Source organism: Schistocerca nitens, chromosome 2 (genome assembly GCF_023898315.1).
Source record: "Schistocerca nitens isolate TAMUIC-IGC-003100 chromosome 2, iqSchNite1.1, whole genome shotgun sequence".
Lineage (NCBI taxonomy): Eukaryota > Metazoa > Arthropoda > Insecta > Orthoptera > Acrididae > Schistocerca > Schistocerca nitens.
In genome coordinates, this window is record NC_064615.1 from 668,913,684 (window position 1) to 668,931,291 (window position 17,608).

The following is a 17,608-nucleotide window of genomic DNA, read 5'->3' on the forward strand; positions in this document are numbered from 1 at the left end:
TTCTGTAAGTACCGTGCTGCTTTCCAATGCTTCCATTACGTACACCAGTGTTCGTGTTTACAACCTTCCACCGGAGGTGGATAATGTCTATCTTAAGGAGGGGCTACAAAAGTATGGTGATGTAAAGAGCATTCGCCTTGAACGCTGGTCAAGCCAACATCGCCTGCAATGTTACAGTGGTATTCGTTCAGTCGAAATGCACGTTAAGCAGAATATTCCATCTCACCTGCAGATCGGTGGATATCGTGTCCATATAACATATAGTGGTCAGGTTGGCACCTGTTTTTTGTGCAATGAAAGTGGTCACGTGCGTACCGACTGTCCGCGGAGGGTATTTGTTTTAAAAAATTCTCTCGAACAGCGTCGCAAGTTAACGGTCGCCGACCTCGTTGCAGGTGGTTCTGCTCTTGGTGTAGCACAGTCCACTGGTAGTAGCGCCCCGCCACAGGTTTTGCGCACCCCTGACACAGAATTTCCTCCTTTGCGTGCTAAATCTGATGTTGTTCCGTCTGTCCCTCAGGTGGGTGTGCCACTTTTGAATAATAAGAGGCGTCGCCCACACGATGGCAATAGTACGGATGAGGATCTCCCTGAGATGCCCCAGTCCGAGCGACCGGCATCCTCCGAGCCATTGTGTACTGTAGCTGCTCCCTGCCCTCCTGAGGTAGCGGTTCCGGTGGCGGCTGCTGACGCCCCTCCGGCCTCCGACGCAGCTTCTCTCGAGTCGGATTGTCGGTCGGGCCTGTTGGCGCCGTCTTCCGAACCGACTTCGTTGTCACAACAAGTGGAGCCGCGACAACTTCCTGCTTCGCTGCCCCATACCTCTGCCAGCGGTGCTGCTCCGCTTCCTTCCAACTTTGCGGCCTCGGACCTTCCTGCTCACGTTTCGCCTCCGTGCAGTCCATGTTTGCCGGATGCTAGTGTCGGTGTTGACCATTCCGTTTTGTCGGATGTTTCCCCCGCGACCCCGGATCCCGCATGTGGACCGGCGCGGGTGGTGTCGGATACAGAACTTGACCCTCCTACGTCACCGGCGGCTGAAGCTTCCTTGCCCGTCAGCCGACGCAAGTTACGCGTTCAGCCGAACGTTAATGCTGTTCGTAAAAAACCGAAGCGTAAGGGATCCGCGGATCGGGGTAGCAGTCCCCCTCCCTCGGATGCCTCCGTCTCCCCTGCTATGGACTGTGACGCTGGTGCGTCGCTGTAGGTGATTTCCTCTCTCGCTTTTCTCTCTATGGTTCAAGCATACACCTTTCTTACCTTAAATGTTAACCGTATTGAGTCCGACGTTCGCATTGCCTCTTTGCGGCAGTTTATTTACGACGCCTGTGCGGACGTAGTGTTTTTGCAGGAAGTGTTGTTTTCTGATCTCTCTCTACCTGGATTTCAAACTGTTTTTAATGTCGCGCCGGAATATTCAACAGGAACTGCTCTTTTCTTTCGAGAGGGCATTCCTATTACTGACATTGAATTCCTTGACTCTGGCCGTGGGATTGGTTGTCGTCTTTTTGATCTCCGCCTCGTTGTTTTGTATGCCCCCTCTGGTTCGGGTCACACTGTGACTCGATCGCGCTTTTATAAGGAAGAGCTTATTTATCTTTTGCGCCAGAGTCCTCGGAGTCTCCTGCTCGGAGGCGATTTTAATTGTGTTTTACGCCCTGAAGACCAGTCTCCCAATTTTAATTATTGCCGCGATTTACATGACTTAGTTCGTACGATGCATCTGCGTGACGTTTGGGAACACAAATATCCCACCCTGGTGAAATATACGTTTTTTACCGCGTCCTCATGCAGTAGACTCGACAGATTCTACTTCTCTGAATTTTTATGTGATACAATTCTTTCTGTCGACGTTATTCCTACTAGTTTTTCTGACCATTGTGCTTTTACTGCAACTATAAATCTTAGTCACCAACCTGCAAAACTTTATCGTTCCCAGTGGATGTTAAATGTTTCCCACCTTGCCGACAGTGCTATAGATGATGTTATAAGTGCCGTGTGGGAGCGATGTCTTCGCTCTGTCCCGCGTTACCCCTCCTTGCTGGTATGGTGGACTGCGTTTGCCAAGCCCAAGATTCGTCAGACTTTGATTTTTTACTGTGCTGCAAGGGCGCGTGATTTTAAGAACACGTATGAATATTACTACTCTGTCCTGCGTGAACTATATGATGCGGCGGGTACCTCTCCTCTGCGGATCCATGATGTTCGTCGTATTAAAGCCAAGCTCTTGAGCCTTAAACGACGACAGATGGATGGTCTGCGAGTTAAGTCGAAACCTCACTCTCTTGTTGAAGGTGAACTGACATCCTTGTACCACCTGCTACGGCATCAGACTCGTCGTCGTCGCTCCTTCATCTCTTCTCTTACGGTGGATGATGGACGGCAGCTTATTGCACAGGAGGAAATGGTTCGTGCTCTCCATCAGTATTACGCTAGTCTCTATTCTGCCGATGATTCTGGTGAGTCTCTTTCGGATGATGTCCTTGGGAATCTAACTGCGACGATCGCGCCTGACGCGAACGGCGAATTTCTCCGGGAGTTCCAGGTAGATGATGTTTTCGATTTTATTGCTCGCTCTCCGTCCAGTAAATCGCCGGGTCCAGACGGCCTGCCTAAAGAATTTTATCTCCGTTTTTGGCCTCTTTTGGGTGGCATTTTTACGCAGATTTTAAATGAGATTGTCAGGGGGATGGATGTGCCTGCCGATTTTAAAGTAGGGAAAATTGTTTTAATTCCGAAGTCCTCTGGTCGTTTATCTGCTGCCAATCTTCGTCCGCTCACATTGCTGAACTTTGACTACAAGACAGCTGCTAGAGCGCTCAATAGCCGGTTGTCTTCTCTGCTTCGGGGTGTGATTGGTGCACATCAATGTTGTTTTCATGATAGATCTATTCTGACCCCAGTAGCCGAATATCGGGATGTTATCTCGGTTGCGGCGGTTACAAACGTACATTGTGCCTTTGCTTTCCTTGATTTTTATAAGGCTTTTGATCACGTCAGTCATGTGTTTTTAGATCGTGTTTTAGGTACAATAGGTTTTAACGCTTCATCACGTGGTGTTCTTGGCAATTTGTATAGGGGAATAACTGCTCGGGTGTCAGTCAATGGGCAGCTGACGCCGCCCATTGCTATCCGCCGCGGGGTACCTCAGGGTAGTCCGCTCTCTATGTCTTTATTCGTATTGTCCCTGGAACCGCTGCTTCGGACTATTGTTCTCAAGCTTCATGGTATGACCCTCTCTGGTGGGAAGCTCACTGTTAAGGCATATGCGGATGATGTCGTTGTTCTCCTCCGTCAACGTGATGATATTCCGTTGTTGAAAGGGGCAGTTGATGCATACTGTCGTGTCTCTGGAGCGCGGCTCAATCAGGGTAAATGTAAGTTCCTTGATATTCGGGGATTTCGCGATGCTGATGTCCCTTGGGCCACTTTTGTCGATCGCCATACGTCCTTGGGGATTATCATTGATCGATGTCCTCTAAAAATGGCGGCTCTTAATTGGAAATCTGTCACCGAGAAGATACAGGGGGCTCTGATGGTCCATGAGCAGCGCTCTGCTACCATTTTGCAAAAAGTCAGAATCTTAGACACCTACGTTCTATGTAAAGCTTATTATGTTGCTCAGCTGTTCCCACTTCCCATGATGGTGGCGAAAAGGTTGCGCCAATTGTCTAGCAGATTTATATGGAAGGGCCATCTATTCAAGTTACGTTACGAGGTAATGACGAAACCGCGTATTTCCGGAGGCTTGGGCCTCTCTGACATTACTCGCAAGGCATCTGCTTTGTACGTCCGCCGTACGACTCTAATTGTTACGCAAGAGGTGACTTCAATTACATCCAGGCTTTTTACTGTTGTGCGTCCGGAGAGCCTTGCTCCACCTGTCGATGTCGGTCGCCTCAATTTTCAGTTGAAACACATCCGGGAATTTTACATTGCGGTGAGTTACCTCGGTGACGTCTTCATGCGACGACCGGTGCCAACGACCAAGGGCTTGATTGCCCGCTGGGAGGGGCTGGCCGGTCCCAATCCAATAGAACTGGCGTCTCCATCCGTGTCCTGGAGGAACGTCTGGAAGAATGTTAGTCTGCCGATCCACTCTATGGCTGTGGCGTCCACATGGTATAGGGTAATTAATAATTTGGTCCCCACCAATGTACGTCTGCACCGTATTGGTCTTTCTGACACGGACAACTGTACTCGGTGTGGTCTCCTGGATACCCTTGAGCATCGATTCACCTGCTGTGGGCACCTTGCTAATTGGCGTTGGCTCAGGAAACAACTTGCTTTTGTCACTAGGTCTGCTGAAGCCTCTTATACTATTGACATCATCATCCGGCCCGATTCTTCCTTTTTTCCGCGAACGAAGCTCAATACCGTCATGTGGTTGATTGGCCATTTCGTACATTTTGTCAACAGTTGTCATGACGAGGATGGACACCTAGCGTTTCGGCAGTACATGCTTACTGCTTACTGGCAGCGCTTGCGATTGCCAGGCCTCCGTGATGATTTTGCAAATATGCTTAGCCTGACATTTGAAAGAGAGGGTGTTGGCTAAGGTCACCTGTGTGAGCCGTTTTCTTTTACACTGTTTCTGGATTTGCCGCTTTTATGTATGTTTTCTTCTCTATACCAGGACTGAGGTTTTCGTGGACCTTTAGGGCGCACAAGAAAAACGAACGAGAGACCAAGAACCAAGACAGTAGGGGATAGTACGACGCCCTTGTACAGGTGACATTCGGAAACAGGACGGTGGAGTCATCGTGGCCAGGCCTCAGACTTCGACCCCTGCCCACTTTGCTTCCGCAGGCCTGAATCTCGCTGTCACCTCTAACTTTTCCACAATGAAAACAATAAACTAAGAAAAAGAAACAAGAGGTAAATCGAAGAGAACAAGGAAGAAAGAAAAAAAAAATGTGGTAAAGCACTGGTCTAAAACAAGGGAAAAAAAAAGGGGTATGATTCCAAAAAAAAAAAAAAAAAAAAAAGGTGGCCGAGTGGTTAAGGCGTACTATACAGAAAAAAAAAAAAAAAAAAAAAAAAAAGTTGGGAGAGCGTTAGACTGAAGATCTAAAGGTCCCTGGTTCGATCCCGGGTTTCGGCATGCATTCGTTTTGAAGCTGACGCCAATGGAATTGCTCTGAGTTTGTGATAATGTAACTACCGCCGAGAACAAAAGTGACTCCCTCCTGTAGCTGTTCTGGTTGTCTAGTGCATGCCATAAGAGGAACACAGTAGGCAACTGCCTGGGAAGCAAGAAAATAAAAAAAAAAAAAAAAAAAAAAAGTGGTTAAGGCGTTGGACTGCTAATCCAATGTGCTCTGCACGCGTGGGTTCGAATCCCATCCTCGTCGTAGAATTTTACGTAAAGCACCCGTTTGCGGTCACTCCTTCTCCATGCGAAACGCCACTCAGTAGTAACAACGAAGCTTGTACGTGGCAGAGATCGTATGTATGAAATACGAGACAAAACTGCCTACCAGATGGAAGCGCACATCATTCCATAGCTTATGCCCTTCGAATTAAACATCATTTCGAGATCTATAAACCAATCAAATTTCGGCTCCAGCAAAGAGTATGTTGGTATTTCCGAACGACGAGTTCTTATTTATATTTACGTGCACACCTGTCGCAGTCATTTTAACGTATCGCGCCTATAATAATCCATCTGTAGCACACAACTGTCGCCTTTCGACAGTTTGTTTTGCGTCAGGCCGCCATATACAGAAGCGATTTGGCAGGGCCTACTGGAGAGACTTGACTTTGCAGACATCCGTCGCTAGTGGTCGCCCAAACACCAAGCTCCATCGCAAACAGCAGGACAATCTTGGGCTAGGAGGAACGTCAAAACGTTGCAAGCAATATCAGTGTAACGTATCGAGCTGTACGTTTCGTTGCAGTAAGTCGTGGAAAAGAATGCACAGCACATTTCTCATTTGCATTAGACGACACTCCATGTCGATACAACGCTTATTCCTGCAGTAAATAAGTGGGGTGGTGATTTTGCCCCCATCGGATATCGACGTGGACGGATGCTGTCATTAAATGATTCGTGAGTGGGAGCTTGTTCGGCTGCACTGCACTGCAGCCGGCCCAGTACGATGTTTTGAATGCGTTTTCGAATCGACAAATGTCTTCTTTCCGCAAGCACTCGCCAAAGACACATTAGGAGTTGCAGCAGACGAGGTGGCCGAGTGGTTAAGGCGTTGGACTGCTAATCCAATGTGCTCTGCACGCGTGGGTTCGAATCCCATCCTCGTCGTAGAATTTTACGTAAAGCACCCGTTTGCGGTCACTCCTTCTCCATGCGAAACGCCACTCAGTAGTAACAACGAAGCGTGTACGTGGCAGAGATCGTATGTATGAAATACGAGACAAAACTGCCTACCAGATGGAAGCGCACATCATTCCATAGCTTATGCCCTTCGAATTAAACATCATTTCGAGATCTATAAACCAATCAAATTTCGGCTCCAGCAAAGAGTATGTTGGTATTTCCGAACGACGAGTTCTTATTTATATTTACGTGCACACCTGTCGCAGTCATTTTAACGTATCGCGCCTATAATAATCCATCTGTAGCACACAACTGTCGCCTTTCGACAGTTTGTTTTGCGTCAGGCCGCCATATACAGAAGCGATTTGGCAGGGCCTACTGGAGAGACTTGACTTTGCAGACATCCGTCGCTAGTGGTCGCCCAAACACCAAGCTCCATCGCAAACAGCAGGACAATCTTGGGCTAGGAGGAACGTCAAAACGTTGCAAGCAATATCAGTGTAACGTATCGAGCTGTACGTTTCGTTGCAGTAAGTCGTGGAAAAGAATGCACAGCACATTTCTCATTTGCATTAGACGACACTCCATGTCGATACAACGCTTATTCCTGCAGTAAATAAGTGGGGTGGTGATTTTGCCCCCATCGGATATCGACGTGGACGGATGCTGTCATTAAATGATTCGTGAGTGGGAGCTTGTTCGGCTGCACTGCACTGCAGCCGGCCCAGTACGATGTTTTGAATGCGTTTTCGAATCGACAAATGTCTTCTTTCCGCAAGCACTCGCCAAAGACACATTAGGAGTTGCAGCAGACGAGGTGGCCGAGTGGTTAAGGCGTTGGACTGCTAATCCAATGTGCTCTGCACGCGTGGGTTCGAATCCCATCCTCGTCGTAGAATTTTACGTAAAGCACCCGTTTGCGGTCACTCCTTCTCCATGCGAAACGCCACTCAGTAGTAACAACGAAGCGTGTACGTGGCAGAGATCGTATGTATGAAATACGAGACAAAACTGCCTACCAGATGGAAGCGCACATCATTCCATAGCTTATGCCCTTCGAATTAAACATCATTTCGAGATCTATAAACCAATCAAATTTCGGCTCCAGCAAAGAGTATGTTGGTATTTCCGAACGACGAGTTCTTATTTATATTTACGTGCACACCTGTCGCAGTCATTTTAACGTATCGCGCCTATAATAATCCATCTGTAGCACACAACTGTCGCCTTTCGACAGTTTGTTTTGCGTCAGGCCGCCATATACAGAAGCGATTTGGCAGGGCCTACTGGAGAGACTTGACTTTGCAGACATCCGTCGCTAGTGGTCGCCCAAACACCAAGCTCCATCGCAAACAGCAGGACAATCTTGGGGTAGGAGGAACGTCAAAACGTTGCAAGCAATATCAGTGTAACGTATCGAGCTGTACGTTTCGTTGCAGTAAGTCGTGGAAAAGAATGCACAGCACATTTCTCATTTGCATTAGACGACACTCCATGTCGATACAACGCTTATTCCTGCAGTAAATAAGTGGGGTGGTGATTTTGCCCCCATCGGATATCGACGTGGACGGATGCTGTCATTAAATGATTCGTGAGTGGGAGCTTGTTCGGCTGCACTGCACTGCAGCCGGCCCAGTACGATGTTTTGAATGCGTTTTCGAATCGACAAATGTCTTCTTTCCGCAAGCACTCGCCAAAGACACATTAGGAGTTGCAGCAGACGAGGTGGCCGAGTGGTTAAGGCGTTGGACTGCTAATCCAATGTGCTCTGCACGCGTGGGTTCGAATCCCATCCTCGTCGTAGAATTTTACGTAAAGCACCCGTTTGCGGTCACTCCTTCTCCATGCGAAACGCCACTCAGTAGTAACAACGAAGCGTGTACGTGGCAGAGATCGTATGTATGAAATACGAGACAAAACTGCCTACCAGATGGAAGCGCACATCATTCCATAGATTATGCCCTTCGAATTAAACATCATTTCGAGATCTATAAACCAATCAAATTTCGGCTCCAGCAAAGAGTATGTTGGTATTTCCGAACGACGAGTTCTTATTTATATTTACGTGCACACCTGTCGCAGTCATTTTAACGTATCGCGCCTATAATAATCCATCTGTAGCACACAACTGTCGCCTTTCGACAGTTTGTTTTGCGTCAGGCCGCCATATACAGAAGCGATTTGGCAGGGCCTACTGGAGAGACTTGACTTTGCAGACATCCGTCGCTAGTGGTCGCCCAAACACCAAGCTCCATCGCAAACAGCAGGACAATCTTGGGCTAGGAGGAACGTCAAAACGTTGCAAGCAATATCAGTGTAACGTATCGAGCTGTACGTTTCGTTGCAGTAAGTCGTGGAAAAGAATGCACAGCACATTTCTCATTTGCATTAGACGACACTCCATGTCGATACAACGCTTATTCCTGCAGTAAATAAGTGGGGCGGTGATTTTGCCCCCATCGGATATCGACGTGGACGGATGCTGTCATTAAATGATTCGTGAGTGGGAGCTTGTTCGGCTGCACTGCACTGCAGCCGGCCCAGTACGATGTTTTGAATGCGTTTTCGAATCGACAAATGTCTTCTTTCCGCAAGCACTCGCCAAAGACACATTAGGAGTTGCAGCAGACGAGGTGGCCGAGTGGTTAAGGCGTTGGACTGCTAATCCAATGTGCTCTGCACGCGTGGGTTCGAATCCCATCCTCGTCGTAGAATTTTACGTAAAGCACCCGTTTGCGGTCACTCCTTCTCCATGCGAAACGCCACTCAGTAGTAACAACGAAGCTTGTACGTGGCAGAGATCGTATGTATGAAATACGAGACAAAACTGCCTACCAGATGGAAGCGCACATCATTCCATAGCTTATGCCCTTCGAATTAAACATCATTTCGAGATCTATAAACCAATCAAATTTCGGCTCCAGCAAAGAGTATGTTGGTATTTCCGAACGACGAGTTCTTATTTATATTTACGTGCACACCTGTCGCAGTCATTTTAACGTATCGCGCCTATAATAATCCATCTGTAGCACACAACTGTCGCCTTTCGACAGTTTGTTTTGCGTCAGGCCGCCATATACAGAAGCGATTTGGCAGGGCCTACTGGAGAGACTTGACTTTGCAGACATCCGTCGCTAGTGGTCGCCCAAACACCAAGCTCCATCGCAAACAGCAGGACAATCTTGGGCTAGGAGGAACGTCAAAACGTTGCAAGCAATATCGGTGTAACGTATCGAGCTGTACGTTTCGTTGCAGTAAGTCGTGGAAAAGAATGCACAGCACATTTCTCATTTGCATTAGACGACACTCCATGTCGATACAACGCTTATTCCTGCAGTAAATAAGTGGGGCGGTGATTTTGCCCCCATCGGATATCGACGTGGACGGATGCTGTCATTAAATGATTCGTGAGTGGGAGCTTGTTCGGCTGCACTGCACTGCAGCCGGCCCAGTACGATGTTTTGAATGCGTTTTCGAATCGACAAATGTCTTCTTTCCGCAAGAACTCGCCAAAGACACATTAGGAGTTGCAGCAGACGAGGTGGCCGAGTGGTTAAGGCGTTGGACTGCTAATCCAATGTGCTCTGCACGCGTGGGTTCGAATCCCATCCTCGTCGTAGAATTTTACGTAAAGCACCCGTTTGCGGTCACTCCTTCTCCATGCGAAACGCCACTCAGTAGTAACAACGAAGCGTGTACGTGGCAGAGATCGTATGTATGAAATACGAGACAAAACTGCCTACCAGATGGAAGCGCACATCATTCCATAGCTTATGCCCTTCGAATTAAACATCATTTCGAGATCTATAAACCAATCAAATTTCGGCTCCAGCAAAGAGTATGTTGGTATTTCCGAACGACGAGTTCTTATTTATATTTACGTGCACACCTGTCGCAGTCATTTTAACGTATCGCGCCTATAATAATCCATCTGTAGCACACAACTGTCGCCTTTCGACAGTTTGTTTTGCGTCAGGCCGCCATATACAGAAGCGATTTGGCAGGGCCTACTGGAGAGACTTGACTTTGCAGACATCCGTCGCTAGTGGTCGCCCAAACACCAAGCTCCATCGCAAACAGCAGGACAATCTTGGGCTAGGAGGAACGTCAAAACGTTGCAAGCAATATCAGTGTAACGTATCGAGCTGTACGTTTCGTTGCAGTAAGTCGTGGAAAAGAATGCACAGCACATTTCTCATTTGCATTAGACGACACTCCATGTCGATACAACGCTTATTCCTGCAGTAAATAAGTGGGGTGGTGATTTTGCCCCCATCGGATATCGACGTGGACGGATGCTGTCATTAAATGATTCGTGAGTGGGAGCTTGTTCGGCTGCACTGCACTGCAGCCGGCCCAGTACGATGTTTTGAATGCGTTTTCGAATCGACAAATGTCTTCTTTCCGCAAGCACTCGCCAAAGACACATTAGGAGTTGCAGCAGACGAGGTGGCCGAGTGGTTAAGGCGTTGGACTGCTAATCCAATGTGCTCTGCACGCGTGGGTTCGAATCCCATCCTCGTCGTAGAATTTTACGTAAAGCACCCGTTTGCGGTCACTCCTTCTCCATGCGAAACGCCACTCAGTAGTAACAACGAAGCGTGTACGTGGCAGAGATCGTATGTATGAAATACGAGACAAAACTGCCTACCAGATGGAAGCGCACATCATTCCATAGCTTATGCCCTTCGAATTAAACATCATTTCGAGATCTATAAACCAATCAAATTTCGGCTCCAGCAAAGAGTATGTTGGTATTTCCGAACGACGAGTTCTTATTTATATTTACGTGCACACCTGTCGCAGTCATTTTAACGTATCGCGCCTATAATAATCCATCTGTAGCACACAACTGTCGCCTTTCGACAGTTTGTTTTGCGTCAGGCCGCCATATACAGAAGCGATTTGGCAGGGCCTACTGGAGAGACTTGACTTTGCAGACATCCGTCGCTAGTGGTCGCCCAAACACCAAGCTCCATCGCAAACAGCAGGACAATCTTGGGCTAGGAGGAACGTCAAAACGTTGCAAGCAGTATCGGTGTAACGTATCGAGCTGTACGTTTCGTTGCAGTAAGTCGTGGAAAAGAATGCACAGCACATTTCTCATTTGCATTAGACGACACTCCATGTCGATACAACGCTTATTCCTGCAGTAAATAAGTGGGGCGGTGATTTTGCCCCCATCGGATATCGACGTGGACGGATGCTGTCATTAAATGATTCGTGAGTGGGAGCTTGTTCGGCTGCACTGCACTGCAGCCGGCCCAGTACGATGTTTTGAATGCGTTTTCGAATCGACAAATGTCTTCTTTCCGCAAGAACTCGCCAAAGACACATTAGGAGTTGCAGCAGACGAGGTGGCCGAGTGGTTAAGGCGTTGGACTGCTAATCCAATGTGCTCTGCACGCGTGGGTTCGAATCCCATCCTCGTCGTAGAATTTTACGTAAAGCACCCGTTTGCGGTCACTCCTTCTCCATGCGAAACGCCACTCAGTAGTAACAACGAAGCGTGTACGTGGCAGAGATCGTATGTATGAAATACGAGACAAAACTGCCTACCAGATGGAAGCGCACATCATTCCATAGCTTATGCCCTTCGAATTAAACATCATTTCGAGATCTATAAACCAATCAAATTTCGGCTCCAGCAAAGAGTATGTTGGTATTTCCGAACGACGAGTTCTTATTTATATTTACGTGCACACCTGTCGCAGTCATTTTAACGTATCGCGCCTATAATAATCCATCTGTAGCACACAACAGTTTGTTTTGCGTCAGGCCGCCATATACAGAAGCGATTTGGCAGGGCCTACTGGAGAGACTTGACTTTGCAGACATCCGTCGCTAGTGGTCGCCCAAACACCAAGCTCCATCGCAAACAGCAGGACAATCTTGGGCTAGGAGGAACGTCAAAACGTTGCAAGCAATATCAGTGTAACGTATCGAGCTGTACGTTTCGTTGCAGTAAGTCGTGGAAAAGAATGCACAGCACATTTCTCATTTGCATTAGACGACACTCCATGTCGATACAACGCTTATTCCTGCAGTAAATAAGTGGGGTGGTGATTTTGCCCCCATCGGATATCGACGTGGACGGATGCTGTCATTAAATGATTCGTGAGTGGGAGCTTGTTCGGCTGCACTGCACTGCAGCCGGCCCAGTACGATGTTTTGAATGCGTTTTCGAATCGACAAATGTCTTCTTTCCGCAAGCACTCGCCAAAGACACATTAGGAGTTGCAGCAGACGAGGTGGCCGAGTGGTTAAGGCGTTGGACTGCTAATCCAATGTGCTCTGCACGCGTGGGTTCGAATCCCATCCTCGTCGTAGAATTTTACGTAAAGCACCCGTTTGCGGTCACTCCTTCTCCATGCGAAACGCCACTCAGTAGTAACAACGAAGCGTGTACATGGCAGAGATCGTATGTATGAAATACGAGACAAAACTGCCTACCAGATGGAAGCGCACATCATTCCATAGCTTATGCCCTTCGAATTAAACATCATTTCGAGATCTATAAACCAATCAAATTTCGGCTCCAGCAAAGAGTATGTTGGTATTTCCGAACGACGAGTTCTTATTTATATTTACGTGCACACCTGTCGCAGTCATTTTAACGTATCGCGCCTATAATAATCCATCTGTAGCACACAACAGTTTGTTTTGCGTCAGGCCGCCATATACAGAAGCGATTTGGCAGGGCCTACTGGAGAGACTTGACTTTGCAGACATCCGTCGCTAGTGGTCGCCCAAACACCAAGCTCCATCGCAAACAGCAGGACAATCTTGGGCTAGGAGGAACGTCAAAACGTTGCAAGCAATATCAGTGTAACGTATCGAGCTGTACGTTTCGTTGCAGTAAGTCGTGGAAAAGAATGCACAGCACATTTCTCATTTGCATTAGACGACACTCCATGTCGATACAACGCTTATTCCTGCAGTAAATAAGTGGGGCGGTGATTTTGCCCCCATCGGATATCGACGTGGACGGATGCTGTCATTAAATGATTCGTGAGTGGGAGCTTGTTCGGCTGCACTGCACTGCAGCCGGCCCAGTACGATGTTTTGAATGCGTTTTCGAATCGACAAATGTCTTCTTTCCGCAAGCACTCGCCAAAGACACATTAGGAGTTGCAGCAGACGAGGTGGCCGAGTGGTTAAGGCGTTGGACTGCTAATCCAATGTGCTCTGCACGCGTGGGTTCGAATCCCATCCTCGTCGTAGAATTTTACGTAAAGCACCCGTTTGCGGTCACTCCTTCTCCATGCGAAACGCCACTCAGTAGTAACAACGAAGCGTGTACGTGGCAGAGATCGTATGTATGAAATACGAGACAAAACTGCCTACCAGATGGAAGCGCACATCATTCCATAGCTTATGCCCTTCGAATTAAACATCATTTCGAGATCTATAAACCAATCAAATTTCGGCTCCAGCAAAGAGTATGTTGGTATTTCCGAACGACGAGTTCTTATTTATATTTACGTGCACACGTGTCGCAGTCATTTTAACGTATCGCGCCTATAATAATCCATCTGTAGCACACAACTGTCGCCTTTCGACAGTTTGTTTTGCGTCAGGCCGCCATATACAGAAGCGATTTGGCAGGGCCTACTGGAGAGACTTGACTTTGCAGACATCCGTCGCTAGTGGTCGCCCAAACACCAAGCTCCATCGCAAACAGCAGGACAATCTTGGGCTAGGAGGAACGTCAAAACGTTGCAAGCAATATCAGTGTAACGTATCGAGCTGTACGTTTCGTTGCAGTAAGTCGTGGAAAAGAATGCACAGCACATTTCTCATTTGCATTAGACGACACTCCATGTCGATACAACGCTTATTCCTGCAGTAAATAAGTGGGGTGGTGATTTTGCCCCCATCGGATATCGACGTGGACGGATGCTGTCATTAAATGATTCGTGAGTGGGAGCTTGTTCGGCTGCACTGCACTGCAGCCGGCCCAGTACGATGTTTTGAATGCGTTTTCGAATCGACAAATGTCTTCTTTCCGCAAGCACTCGCCAAAGACACATTAGGAGTTGCAGCAGACGAGGTGGCCGAGTGGTTAAGGCGTTGGACTGCTAATCCAATGTGCTCTGCACGCGTGGGTTCGAATCCCATCCTCGTCGTAGAATTTTACGTAAAGCACCCGTTTGCGGTCACTCCTTCTCCATGCGAAACGCCACTCAGTAGTAACAACGAAGCGTGTACGTGGCAGAGATCGTATGTATGAAATACGAGACAAAACTGCCTACCAGATGGAAGCGCACATCATTCCATAGCTTATGCCCTTCGAATTAAACATCATTTCGAGATCTATAAACCAATCAAATTTCGGCTCCAGCAAAGAGTATGTTGGTATTTCCGAACGACGAGTTCTTATTTATATTTACGTGCACACCTGTCGCAGTCATTTTAACGTATCGCGCCTATAATAATCCATCTGTAGCACACAACAGTTTGTTTTGCGTCAGGCCGCCATATACAGAAGCGATTTGGCAGGGCCTACTGGAGAGACTTGACTTTGCAGACATCCGTCGCTAGTGGTCGCCCAAACACCAAGCTCCATCGCAAACAGCAGGACAATCTTGGGCTAGGAGGAACGTCAAAACGTTGCAAGCAATATCAGTGTAACGTATCGAGCTGTACGTTTCGTTGCAGTAAGTCGTGGAAAAGAATGCACAGCACATTTCTCATTTGCATTAGACGACACTCCATGTCGATACAACGCTTATTCCTGCAGTAAATAAGTGGGGCGGTGATTTTGCCCCCATCGGATATCGACGTGGACGGATGCTGTCATTAAATGATTCGTGAGTGGGAGCTTGTTCGGCTGCACTGCACTGCAGCCGGCCCAGTACGATGTTTTGAATGCGTTTTCGAATCGACAAATGTCTTCTTTCCGCAAGCACTCGCCAAAGACACATTAGGAGTTGCAGCAGACGAGGTGGCCGAGTGGTTAAGGCGTTGGACTGCTAATCCAATGTGCTCTGCACGCGTGGGTTCGAATCCCATCCTCGTCGTAGAATTTTACGTAAAGCACCCGTTTGCGGTCACTCCTTCTCCATGCGAAACGCCACTCAGTAGTAACAACGAAGCTTGTACGTGGCAGAGATCGTATGTATGAAATACGAGACAAAACTGCCTACCAGATGGAAGCGCACATCATTCCATAGCTTATGCCCTTCGAATTAAACATCATTTCGAGATCTATAAACCAATCAAATTTCGGCTCCAGCAAAGAGTATGTTGGTATTTCCGAACGACGAGTTCTTATTTATATTTACGTGCACACCTGTCGCAGTCATTTTAACGTATCGCGCCTATAATAATCCATCTGTAGCACACAACTGTCGCCTTTCGACAGTTTGTTTTGCGTCAGGCCGCCATATACAGAAGCGATTTGGCAGGGCCTACTGGAGAGACTTGACTTTGCAGACATCCGTCGCTAGTGGTCGCCCAAACACCAAGCTCCATCGCAAACAGCAGGACAATCTTGGGCTAGGAGGAACGTCAAAACGTTGCAAGCAATATCAGTGTAACGTATCGAGCTGTACGTTTCGTTGCAGTAAGTCGTGGAAAAGAATGCACAGCACATTTCTCATTTGCATTAGACGACACTCCATGTCGATACAACGCTTATTCCTGCAGTAAATAAGTGGGGTGGTGATTTTGCCCCCATCGGATATCGACGTGGACGGATGCTGTCATTAAATGATTCGTGAGTGGGAGCTTGTTCGGCTGCACTGCACTGCAGCCGGCCCAGTACGATGTTTTGAATGCGTTTTCGAATCGACAAATGTCTTCTTTCCGCAAGCACTCGCCAAAGACACATTAGGAGTTGCAGCAGACGAGGTGGCCGAGTGGTTAAGGCGTTGGACTGCTAATCCAATGTGCTCTGCACGCGTGGGTTCGAATCCCATCCTCGTCGTAGAATTTTACGTAAAGCACCCGTTTGCGGTCACTCCTTCTCCATGCGAAACGCCACTCAGTAGTAACAACGAAGCGTGTACGTGGCAGAGATCGTATGTATGAAATACGAGACAAAACTGCCTACCAGATGGAAGCGCACATCATTCCATAGCTTATGCCCTTCGAATTAAACATCATTTCGAGATCTATAAACCAATCAAATTTCGGCTCCAGCAAAGAGTATGTTGGTATTTCCGAACGACGAGTTCTTATTTATATTTACGTGCACACCTGTCGCAGTCATTTTAACGTATCGCGCCTATAATAATCCATCTGTAGCACACAACTGTCGCCTTTCGACAGTTTGTTTTGCGTCAGGCCGCCATATACAGAAGCGATTTGGCAGGGCCTACTGGAGAGACTTGACTTTGCAGACATCCGTCGCTAGTGGTCGCCCAAACACCAAGCTCCATCGCAAACAGCAGGACAATCTTGGGCTAGGAGGAACGTCAAAACGTTGCAAGCAATATCAGTGTAACGTATCGAGCTGTACGTTTCGTTGCAGTAAGTCGTGGAAAAGAATGCACAGCACATTTCTCATTTGCATTAGACGACACTCCATGTCGATACAACGCTTATTCCTGCAGTAAATAAGTGGGGTGGTGATTTTGCCCCCATCGGATATCGACGTGGACGGATGCTGTCATTAAATGATTCGTGAGTGGGAGCTTGTTCGGCTGCACTGCACTGCAGCCGGCCCAGTACGATGTTTTGAATGCGTTTTCGAATCGACAAATGTCTTCTTTCCGCAAGCACTCGCCAAAGACACATTAGGAGTTGCAGCAGACGAGGTGGTCGAGTGGTTAAGGCGTTGGACTGCTAATCCAATGTGCTCTGCACGCGTGGGTTCGAATCCCATCCTCGTCGTAGAATTTTACGTAAAGCACCCGTTTGCGGTCACTCCTTCTCCATGCGAAACGCCACTCAGTAGTAACAACGAAGCGTGTACATGGCAGAGATCGTATGTATGAAATACGAGACAAAACTGCCTACCAGATGGAAGCGCACATCATTCCATAGCTTATGCCCTTCGAATTAAACATCATTTCGAGATCTATAAACCAATCAAATTTCGGCTCCAGCAAAGAGTATGTTGGTATTTCCGAACGACGAGTTCTTATTTATATTTACGTGCACACCTGTCGCAGTCATTTTAACGTATCGCGCCTATAATAATCCATCTGTAGCACACAACAGTTTGTTTTGCGTCAGGCCGCCATATACAGAAGCGATTTGGCAGGGCCTACTGGAGAGACTTGACTTTGCAGACATCCGTCGCTAGTGGTCGCCCAAACACCAAGCTCCATCGCAAACAGCAGGACAATCTTGGGCTAGGAGGAACGTCAAAACGTTGCAAGC

At 47.7% G+C, this 17,608-nt stretch overlaps 13 non-coding genes across 13 annotated transcripts; all 13 read left to right on the top strand.

Annotated features, from left to right (window-relative positions):
* Positions 1–6,180: 6,180 nt before the first annotated feature.
* Positions 6,181–6,262, top strand: Trnas-gcu (transfer RNA serine (anticodon GCU)). The gene has a single exon. It is a non-coding gene; the product is annotated as a tRNA-Ser (tRNA).
* An 826-nt stretch (positions 6,263–7,088) lies between these two features.
* On the top strand, positions 7,089–7,170 carry Trnas-gcu (transfer RNA serine (anticodon GCU)). Its single transcript has one exon. It is a non-coding gene; the product is annotated as a tRNA-Ser (tRNA).
* Positions 7,171–7,996: 826 nt separating this feature from the next.
* On the top strand, positions 7,997–8,078 carry Trnas-gcu (transfer RNA serine (anticodon GCU)). The gene has a single exon. It is a non-coding gene; the product is annotated as a tRNA-Ser (tRNA).
* Positions 8,079–8,904: 826 nt separating this feature from the next.
* Positions 8,905–8,986, top strand: Trnas-gcu (transfer RNA serine (anticodon GCU)). The gene has a single exon. It is a non-coding gene; the product is annotated as a tRNA-Ser (tRNA).
* Positions 8,987–9,812: 826 nt separating this feature from the next.
* On the top strand, positions 9,813–9,894 carry Trnas-gcu (transfer RNA serine (anticodon GCU)). The gene has a single exon. It is a non-coding gene; the product is annotated as a tRNA-Ser (tRNA).
* An 826-nt stretch (positions 9,895–10,720) lies between these two features.
* Positions 10,721–10,802, top strand: Trnas-gcu (transfer RNA serine (anticodon GCU)). Its single transcript has one exon. It is a non-coding gene; the product is annotated as a tRNA-Ser (tRNA).
* Positions 10,803–11,628: 826 nt separating this feature from the next.
* On the top strand, positions 11,629–11,710 carry Trnas-gcu (transfer RNA serine (anticodon GCU)). Its single transcript has one exon. It is a non-coding gene; the product is annotated as a tRNA-Ser (tRNA).
* An 812-nt stretch (positions 11,711–12,522) lies between these two features.
* Positions 12,523–12,604, top strand: Trnas-gcu (transfer RNA serine (anticodon GCU)). Its single transcript has one exon. It is a non-coding gene; the product is annotated as a tRNA-Ser (tRNA).
* Positions 12,605–13,416: 812 nt separating this feature from the next.
* Trnas-gcu (transfer RNA serine (anticodon GCU)) lies at positions 13,417–13,498 on the top strand. The gene has a single exon. It is a non-coding gene; the product is annotated as a tRNA-Ser (tRNA).
* An 826-nt stretch (positions 13,499–14,324) lies between these two features.
* On the top strand, positions 14,325–14,406 carry Trnas-gcu (transfer RNA serine (anticodon GCU)). The gene has a single exon. It is a non-coding gene; the product is annotated as a tRNA-Ser (tRNA).
* Positions 14,407–15,218: 812 nt separating this feature from the next.
* Positions 15,219–15,300, top strand: Trnas-gcu (transfer RNA serine (anticodon GCU)). Its single transcript has one exon. It is a non-coding gene; the product is annotated as a tRNA-Ser (tRNA).
* Positions 15,301–16,126: 826 nt separating this feature from the next.
* On the top strand, positions 16,127–16,208 carry Trnas-gcu (transfer RNA serine (anticodon GCU)). Its single transcript has one exon. It is a non-coding gene; the product is annotated as a tRNA-Ser (tRNA).
* An 826-nt stretch (positions 16,209–17,034) lies between these two features.
* Trnas-gcu (transfer RNA serine (anticodon GCU)) lies at positions 17,035–17,116 on the top strand. The gene has a single exon. It is a non-coding gene; the product is annotated as a tRNA-Ser (tRNA).
* The last annotated feature ends 492 nt before the right edge of the window (positions 17,117–17,608 follow it).